Below are 10587 nucleotides of genomic sequence, written 5' to 3' on the forward strand. Positions count from 1 at the left end.
ATTTTGACGCCACGAGTTAATTTTCTGTCATATCGCCGTGCATATTTATTTGAGCGGTACCGTTTTTATCGAGACTCCATACATATATTAATAATCTTATTCACCCATACGTCAAGCACATCACCCATCGTGACCGCGCTTTTACATCCGAACAGATTCTTTGTGTTGCGTTATGTTTTTTTTGCAAACGGTAGTTTTCTTTATAACATTGGAGATGCTGAGCACATTAGTGAAGTCACTGTGTTAGAATAGTTCGACCTCAAGCGCTTTCCTTGACACAAACTCCTTAAAGCCATTAAAGAGGAGTTTCACAGGATTGCAGGTATGTGGTAATTAATTAGTTTCATTGAGGCTATTCTGAAAAATGATGATCAGTTAATAATATCTTGCTGTGATCTGAAATAAACTGATAAATGTGCAGGTGCACTGACTACTCTTTCTAATGGTCACTGTAACTGACATTACATTGTTTACATCACCAAGATCATATGTGATGCTGCACATATCATAAACCTGAACTCATGAATATATCGTGATTCAACCCTAAGTACCAGGCTGCACTGTGGTAAGTACATGTATGTCCTATACACTTATTTCAATGCATGCACTCACACTCACAGGAACACTTCTATGCAGCACTAAAGTAATGTGAACTTTCTTCTAGGAGAGATTGACGGCTTTCTGCTGGAGATAAGGGTTAATGGCAGCCCACACTACTGACCCTGCCCTACAAATACAAGACCCTGAGGAAGACTCCTTCCATTACAGTAATCTGCAGAGTGGATGGACAGATTTGCTTTAATGTCTTAATCAACCATCACCACCACCACCAATAAAATAAACTGAATAGATGTAAATCATAATTTATTTGTTTTTTTTTTTCATTTCCTACAAATACAAAGGCAATTGTTAGATTTTATGGTTCTTCCAATAATTCATACAATTCACCCTTAACTATACACTCATCTCCAGCTTGTGTTTGGGAATTTCAATTTCTAGATCTGGCTTTTCAATCTTGTGGTTCAAGTATAACATTTCCTTGAGATTACGTTTATACAACTCTGTAACCGGTAACTTAAAATACAGAAGATTTAGCGTTACATGACATCGTGACATGACATGTTCCCCATTACTCTTATAGAATTGAACTCTGGCATTTACTGAACATCACTGAACTGTGTGCATCTGTGCAGCAGAATGTGACTGACCTCCTCCTGCTGTTCTTTCACACTCTGGGGCAGAGGGGAGGTAATAATGTCACTATAATGGGAAAGTTACATCCTTTAAGCTACGCAACACAAACATCAGAAATCATGTGATGTGTATAAATTGTATTAATATTACACTTTATAATACTGCTTATCATAATTTAAGCTTTATTTAGTAGTATACTTACAACATCCTGGGCTTCTGTTGTGACAGGAGGATTCACATATTACCATCAGAATCTGTTAAGACCAACAAAGAACCCAACCCAGACTCTAAGAAAAGTAAAAGAAACTAAGAAATGGATATATCAAAAGTAGCAATGTAAATGTAGTAGTAATGTAAAAAATCAAATATATAGGTAGACCTCTTACATTTTACACATGCACTTGTATCCTGGGGAGTGACTGGTTCTGATGAACTCCCACCAGGAATTCCTTCAGCCCCTGCTTTCCAGTGTTCATGCTGAGGGCCTTCTCCTCTGCATGCGTTAGTGGTTGAGGTGCAGGTCCTCCACCAGTTGTTCAAGTCTCTGCCTTCTTTCTGTTGGCTGAGTAGAAGTCAAATGATTTAACTGTGTGAAAACATTACAGCCATGTTGAAAATACTGCTGCACTGCTATACTCTGCATGCTATTTAGTTATTTAATATGTCAAATATTGTAAAGTCAGGTAGTCTACACCCATGACATGATGGTGCCTTATAACTGTTTGAATTATGTTTTTACATTTCATTTTTAGCCATGTTCTTTTATGACTGCAGGATTGCGTCTACATAAAAACTGAAATAAATTTCTTATATTATTACGTGTTTTGGGTAACTTTTAAAAACCTAATTAGATTAATGTAATAATTGCTCTCCATAAAACGTATTGGATTATTGAATTATCATTACTTTACAAATCCCACATCAACCACAACAGGAATTTAAAAAATGCATAGACATAACACTGCACTTTTAATTCATACAAACATCGGTATTTTATGCAATTATTGAAGTAACTCCTTAGATGAGTGAAAAATTACTTTACAAGTCCTTACTTTACGAGTGAAATATAACAACAATACTAAAATTATTTAGTATTTAGTTACGCTGAACACTGTATGATTAAATTGTAAACTTACGCATTGACTCGAGGAGCTATTTTCTTCCAAGCTAATTCTTTCTCTTTCGCCGCTGCAGCCGTGTTGCCTTTTCTACGGAATATAGACTCGTAGTCGTTATATGCTTGAGGTATCATATCCATTTCCGGACGTATTTTGTTGTCCTGTTGCCATGGTGACTCGTAATATCTTCACTCCATTGATCAGGGCTTTGTATCGTCGCGGTGCACGCGCTTAACTCTGAGTCAGTCAACTCAGAGCTGCCTAAACCAACTCTTTTCAGCTGTTCTGGAACCGAAAACTCCAGGTTTGCAAACTCAGAGTAAATCAACTCAAAGTTTCGTTTTAACTCAGAGTTTGTTAAACCTCCTTCTTGAAACGGGCCCCAGGTAGTTTAAAAAAGCTTAATGTCTACACCTTCTCTTATGGGGAATCAACAATGCAATGAACTCATCAATAATATGCATAGAGCTGCTGTGAGCATTAGGAGTAAGTAAGTCAAAGTGCTACTGAGATCAATCCCTTATCTGCTGCAGCTGCGCCGTTGCCATGGAGCAGGCAGGAACCTCCACTGATCAGCACAAAGAGCTGGAGTGAGGCTGATTTCCATCCCAGCTTAAAAGGCTTGTTACACCAAAACCATAAAGATTATCACAAAAATAACTTCACTTTATGAATCCCAAGGCTTCAATGATCACCTGGTGTGCGTTTTATGCTTGAGGATTGAAAATTGTGGCCACAGTCGCGATTTAAAAATGCCTGTCCCTCTGTGATTTTACCCAGATGTCAGAGAGTGTTTTCCATTGGAGTGAATGGGAGGATTTCTGGAACTCTCTGTGCTTTGAGGCAGATACAGACTAAAGTATAGTTTTGATGGCTTAGCCAGGCACATCGTTGGTAAGAATACAAGTGTGACTACAAACTAGTGAAGAAAATACGTTGATAGAGTGAAAACTGTGGCTGTAGTGACGAGTTAAAGAGAAAAGTTATGGCGTAAGAAAGCGTCTCTCTTCACTCTAGCTGTGGCATCCCCCACTCAATTAGATGCAATACACACTAATGGAAAAGCTGAGAATTCCTCAAAAACCCCCCTATGCTTAAACTGCTATAATTCAGAATCTGTTAAAGATATCAAAATGCTAAACAAGACATTAATAGTTGAATAGTTGAAGATTGTTTTGTAGTTTAAATAGTGTCTGTAGCTTAAAGTGTGTTGAAGTAGTTAAAGCTGAAAGTAGACAAAGCTGAAGAGGATTTGAAATCCTTCTATTCATTTCAATGGGGAAAAAAGTTGAAAAAAGCTTAATAACTTGAAAAATATAAAACATATGAATGAGAAAAATAATAGCACACTTCTCCCTAAAAAGCTGAACAATTTGATATTGGAATGGTTTCTGTAGCTTGAAGGATGCGGGAGTAGTTAGGTGCGGAAAAACGTACGGAAGAACTAAAAATGATAACTAGATAAAGCATTTCCATAGGAAAATGCACAGTGAATGCTTCCATGCTGAATGTATTGCTGAAGAATTGCTGAAATAGCTAAAAATCTTATGAAATTTATATGAAAGTAGCTTAAACACAAGGTATAGACGAATGTGTTTTTACAGAACTGGGTGTTGTTTAAACAGAGCTGAATAATGCTGGCAGCATTCACTGTGATAAAGAGCGAAGATCTCAATAGTGTGAGAGCTGTTCAGCTCTCCCACTAATAAAGAGCGAAGATCTCAATAGTGTGAGAGCTGTTCAGCTCTCCCACTAATACTACTACTACTACTACTACTACTACTACTAATAATAATAATAATAACAATAACAATAATAATAACTAGAAAAAGTAATTTCTCGAGAAATTACGTGGGAGAGCTTATCTGCTGCCGCAACGATGAGAAACGCTGATTAAGCTGCTGACGTCAAAAAGTTGACTACGTCCAAACGTTGACTCCGGCAAAACGATGAAAACGATGAAAACAAGAAAATGTTGACAAAGATTAAAACAATGACAAAAGATGGTGATTAAAAAGATGATGATTAAAAAGATGACCAAGGTCATACTAAGACAAGATTAAAGAGATGACAATGATTCAAAAGTTGACCAAGATAAAAAGATGTCAAAGATTAAAAAGTTGACCATGGTGCGTTGTTGACAATCATAAATAAGCTGACTATTTGAAGAAAGTATTTCTAAATAATTACTTAACTGTGTAATAGTTTAATAAGTAGTAAAAATTTACCAGTCAGAAACCAAAATCTTGCCATTTAAGTTGCTGATGTCAAAAAGTTGACTACGGCAAAACGATGAAAACGTTGAAAACGAGAAAACATTTAAAAAGATGAAAACGATTAGAAAGATGACACATTTACAAATATTAAAACGATTAAAAAGACGACAAAGATTAAAAGATGACAAAGATGAAAACTTAAAAAAAAAGATGACCAATATTAAAAGTTGACAAAAATCGATGATGACCAAGGGACTTCATTGTGGATCACAAAAGAATCTGACTATGTTGAAAAGCTGTTAAAAAGACAAATATGATAAATGAAACAGGAAAGAAATCAAAGCAAACAAAATAACCTTGGACCATCAACTACTTCACAGACAGGCTACAGTTTGTGAGGCTGCATGACTGTATGTCTGATCTGGAAGTCTGCAGCATGGGGGCACCAGAGGGGACAGTACTGTCCCCCTTTCTGTTTACACTATACACATTGAACTAGTACAACTCCCATCACTGTCACCTGTTGAAGTTTTCCGATGACACCGCCATTGTTGGCTGTGTATCGGGGAGGATAACCACCTCATTCGGAACACCAGTAAAACTAAGGAGTTACAGTAGTTCTTGACTTCAGGACATCCCCTCCACCACACACACTGGTGAACATCCTGTCACGATCCGGGTCTAGTTTTGCTTTTATTTATTTAAGGACTTAGTTTGTCAGCCATGTCATCATGTTTTGGTTCCAATTTCCATTTCCTGTTTTATTTTGGTAGTACTCCCGGTTTCTGTTTCTGTTCTAGCTTCACTTCCTGTTTACCGCATGTCACAGCTGTCCCCGTTTCCACCGGTCATTATCCATACCTGCACTTCATTAGTAATCAGTTCACCGTGTATTTAAGCACTACCTCGCACCCCAGTACCTCGCCAGATTGTCGAGTCTCAATACCACATTCCAGCGTTGCCGTATAGCTAAACTTGTTGCACGATCCTGTCCGGACCTGACTGCCGATTCCTGCAAACACCCTGTCTGTACCTTCGCCTGGATCTACCGGTAATGTTTCTGACGGTCTGACCACGAGTTTTGCCTAGCCCTAGTCGGTACCTCTGCCGTGTTTACCTGTGTACCGAACTCCTGCGTGTTTCCAGGACCTGATCTTGCCTGCTCCCTTTCATGCCTGAGACTGTGACTATTCGTGTATGATCTGGATCGCCTGACAACGTTGGATAATAAACGCTGTTTGTTAACTATAACCCTCGTCCGCACTGTGCATTTGGGTCCTCCTCCATGTGTTCCTGACACATCCAGGGCTCAGACATTGAGACTGTGGACCCATCTAAATCAGAATCAGAATCAGAAAAGCTTTATTGCCAGGTCCTGTAGAGCGCACTTTACAGAACGAGGAATTTAACTTGTTGAGTTCACCTGGGTGAACCTATGTGTTTACCTCAACAATAAACTGGACTGGTCAAACAACACAACAGATACTCTGTATAAGAAGGGCCAGAGTGGCCTCCACCTGCTGAGGAGACTGAGGTCCTGTGGTGTGTGCAGACAGCTGCTAAGGACTTTCTATGACACTGTGGTGGCCTCAACATATGGAGTTGTTTGCTGGGCGAGGGCAGTACAGGCAGAGACAGTAAGAGACTTAACAAGCTGGTTCAGAAAGTCGGTTCTTTCCTGGGCTGCACACTGGAGTCCATGAAGGAGGTGGTGGACAGAAGGATGCTGGTAAACTAACATCCATCATGGAGAAGCCCTCCACCCCCTGCACCACTGTAGAGGCTCTGGGCAGCTCCTTCAGCACCAGACTGTGCAGTGCAGGAAGGGGCGCTACCGCAGGTGTGTGTGTGTGTGTGGGGGGGGGGCTCGTCAATAAACATAAACACATTATATGCACATCTTTATCCATCTGATTAAGCTGAAAGACACAGATGTTAAGATGGAAAAACAGGTTTAAACATAGACTGTTACCACGTCAGACCACAGAGGTCAATACAGGGAGGAGCCCAAACCCCACCAATTGCCCACCGGTGCCTATTTTTTACTAAACTATAAAATAGTCGTTAAATAGTCATAATTTCATCATTCAAAAGCAAAAACAGTTATATTAAAGCTAATTATTTGGCTTGGTGCTTTTACTTCACCTATCACCCTTGATAAATAGGCTTACTCCAGCTAAACCATAATATTTATCACAAAAATATTTTCATTTTATGAATCCCAAGGCTTCCCTGAACATGTGGAGTTAATTTTATGTTTGAGGACGAAAGCTTGTAGCCACAGTCGCTATTTCAAAATACATCTCCTCCTGTTTTTTCCCCAGACGTCTGCCGAAAATTATCATTAGAGTCTATGGGAGAATTTCAGGATGTCTCTGTGCTTTGAGGTCGATAGCGACTAAAGTATAGGTCTGAGGGCATAGCCGGACACATCATTAGAAAGAAGACAAGTATGACTACGATTTACTGTGATAGTTACATTGATAGAGTAAAAATTGTGGCTGTAGAGACGAGTTAAAGACAGAAGTTCTGTCTTTAAAAAGCGCACCCTCGCACTGTAGCTGTGACATCACGCACTCTAGCTGACGCAATACACACTAATGGAAAAGCTGAAAATTTAACAAAAACCACCCAATGTTTAAACGCTGACAAGTTGAAAAGTATAGAAGATACGAGGATGCTGATTTACACGGAGAACGTTGAAAGATGATTTGAAGTTGAAATGACGTTTCTACGCCAAAGTATGACGATGACAGAAGCTGACAAATAGAGGCAAGTTGGCAAAAAGTTGAACGATGATTCCCAAAGACGACCATTATAAAAAAACGATGAAAAAAGTTGAATAACGTTAAAGTTGATAAGCTGAAAACGTGAAAAGTAATAGCCCCCATCTCCAAAAGATGACACACGTTTAGAAAGTTGAACGGCGATTCTACGGTGAAGCGTTGAGACGATGAAAGCGACCGAAAAACAGGGCGAAATAATAAGAAAAAGAAAAATAAAGAGCGAAGATATCAATAGTGTGAGAGCTGTTCAGCTTCCCCACTAATAATAATAATGTTTTGGACAAAATAGATGCACCAATGCACCAGGTAAATATTTTACTATGTATTTTTTTATTTTAGTATTATAATATATTTTTACCTTTTTGCTTTAAAAGTCTCACTACTTGTCATTCATTTGTCACATGACAGCCGAGCTGCGCAGGCTCTGTAGTGAGCAGCAAGCGCTCCAGTTCGTTCCTGATTCGTTTATATGGATCTTTACGGATCATTCGTTCGCTCATTTGTTCATTTATCATGTGACCGCTACCAAGCGACTGTCGTGCTGTTAAACGACAATGGCAGGGTATTTGTTAGGTTTTTGCATGGGGGGGGGGACGCTGAACAACCAAAATCACAGTGATGATTGTGAAGGCAGAGTTGAAGAAGAGACCGTCAGAGGTGGAAAAAGAAAATGGTAGAAGCGAAAGATACAAAAGAACATGGAACGTAAGGCTAAATGGGGTTAAAGATGAAAACACTCAAGGGCTGATGGGCGAAACCATCTTAAAGATCGCACAACATTGGAAAAAGAAAATAGACTACATTCTTGACATAGTAGGTACACCGGCTGGGCCCAAATAATCTCCCCCTCCAACAAATCACCATTTAGTTCATAGGAAGGAGCTTCAGAGATGAGTTTAGGTGAACAACTCAACACCATCCTTTCTGCAGAGACCTCAACATACGGTTTGCAGAAGACCTCATTAAAGAGGACAGAAAGGCAAGAAAAGTAGTGTGGCCCAAAGTTGAACAGGCGAGGAAGAATTTATGTAAGACTGTATATCAAGGTCGCTATGCATCCATTAACATAGAGTCACACCATGACAAAGTTCTCATTTGGTAACACTTTCAATTATTATTTCTCTTGTTATATGTTGCAAATTCAAACATATTTCCTTACTGATTGACACTAAAAGGAAGACAATTTATTCTGGTCTCAGCAATGGGGTATTCTTCAGCCAAGGCAATTCTAGATCAGCAGGGGTCGCTATACATCTTAGAAACTTTCAAGGCCAAATTGGGTCTCATATGGCAGAGGAATACAGTCACTGGTTGACAGTCATAATAAACATTGATAATTTGAAATTCATCCCGGTTAACATATATGGCTATAATAATATCGAATAAAAAAAAGCTAGAACAAATCACATTGTATTTAGACTCTGTTTAGCACACTAATCCAATATCATACCTGGGGGGACTTGAACCTAGTACAAGATGACTGTATGGATACAGTGCACGGAAGTATTCATAGCGCGTCACTTTTTCCATATATTTTATGTTACAGCCTTATTTCAAAACTAATTTCATTTATTTTCTAAAAATTCTACACACAATACCCTGTAATGACAAGTAGGTAAATCTTTATTAAAAATAAATCCATCCATTCATCCATCCATCCAGGACCTTCTTGCTGTGAGGCGACTGCTCCTGCCCCTATTAAAAATAAAAAACTGAAAAATCACATGTTAAAAGTATTCACAGTCTGTGCCGTGAAGCTCTAAATTGAGCTCATGAACATTCTGTTTCCACTAATCATTCTCAAGAAGTTTCAGCAGCGTTTACCTGTGGTAAATTCAGTTGATTGGACATGATTTGAAAAGGCAAACACCTTTTCTATATGAGGTCACAGTGTCACAGGTCAATACAGGCAGGATGGTTGGATCCACAGATTCCCCTCTGTGTTCAATGATACCTGTAGGTGAGGACAAACAATGAAACAAAACAGGAAATGTCAAAACTAATCAGGAAACAAGCAAAAGTCCAGACCGTGACAATTGCCAGTGACCTGCACCATCTCTAACTTTAGGCATTATCAAAAGGTTTTAAGCCTGATCTTAAAAGGTGGAGACTGTGTCAGGTTCTTCAACCCGAACAGGGACCTGGTTCCACAGGAGAGGAGCTTGGTAGGTAAAAGGTCTGCCTCCCATTCTTTTTTTTTATCCAGCAGTTCAACAAGCAGCATGTATTAGGCTAAATGCCGTATTGTGATGGACAGCTTTGCTTTTACAAGAGGAGTATATGAGAAATTTATATACTTGATTAATGGTTTATTTAAAGTTGTATTTAGTCCATCCTACAGTAAATATGTGTGATGTTGCTGTGTTGGTGGACAGGTTGAGTTTTTGCTTTTGGGTGTGTGTGCATGAGGGGGGGTGGTGAGTAGATGTTCAACCAGCTGCTGAAACCAAGCATATCAGTTATATCAGCCATCAACATCCATGTTTTTATTTGCTTTCCCCATTACTTTTATTTTCTTTATTATTTCAATAAATCGCACAAAAGGACAACTCTCTCATCTGCCTCTTTATGGAAAATTTCCACCAACCATAGGTTCCAGACTAGCTCTGCTAACTATTATATAATATTATATATTATATATATAATGCTCCACTCACACATACACACATACTCTGCAGCTGTGCATTGAGGGCCAACCTCTGCCCAGGGCCCATTGAAGACCACCAGACCCCCCCCCCGGATAGGCCTAAGCAGTTACCAGAGGGCATTGGACCACTAGGGCAGGCAGCGTCCCACCCGAGCAGGGGCAGCGACCCAAGGGAGAGACACCCCTACGAGCACAGACAGGCACCCTCAGAGTGAGCCTACCTAGGTCTCCATCCCCAGGTCCGCCCCCGCACACTCGCAGGGAGGCCCGCCTCCGCTTCCCGGAAGCAGGCACACGTCAACCCTCAAAATGGTCCTACTACAGCCTGCCGGTCCCAGCAGCCACCACACCCCCACTGCAAAACTGATTCTTATGATATTTTATGTTGGCAATTCTTCCCATAATTTAAATGGGTAAGGACTGCCATCTTTTGAGGTTGGCTTCTATTTGTTTTAATAATGGATTGTAGTTTAGATCAATAAGCTCTGATAGCCTAGATGACAATTCAATGCCCAAGTATTTAATGTTTCCTGAATGGAGTGTGGTAGAAGGGTTGTTCTTCATCTTAAGGTTAAGTGGTAGCACTATAGATTTTGTCCAGTTAAAAGAGTATTCTAAAAGACCTA

At 39.6% G+C, this 10587-nt stretch overlaps 1 long non-coding RNA gene across 1 annotated transcript; it reads right to left on the reverse strand.

The window, feature by feature from the left end:
• Nucleotides 1-588: 588 nt before the first annotated feature.
• On the reverse strand, nt 589-3695 carry LOC129604861 (uncharacterized). The gene is made up of 3 exons (XR_008696167.1): nt 1581-3695; nt 1397-1448; nt 589-1232 (listed from the first exon to the last, which is right to left on the reverse strand). It is a non-coding gene; the product is annotated as an uncharacterized LOC129604861 (long non-coding RNA).
• Nucleotides 3696-10587: the final 6892 nt, after the last annotated feature.

The sequence above is a fragment of the Betta splendens genome, chromosome 11 (genome assembly GCF_900634795.4).
Source record: "Betta splendens chromosome 11, fBetSpl5.4, whole genome shotgun sequence".
Taxonomy (NCBI): domain Eukaryota; kingdom Metazoa; phylum Chordata; class Actinopteri; order Anabantiformes; family Osphronemidae; genus Betta; species Betta splendens.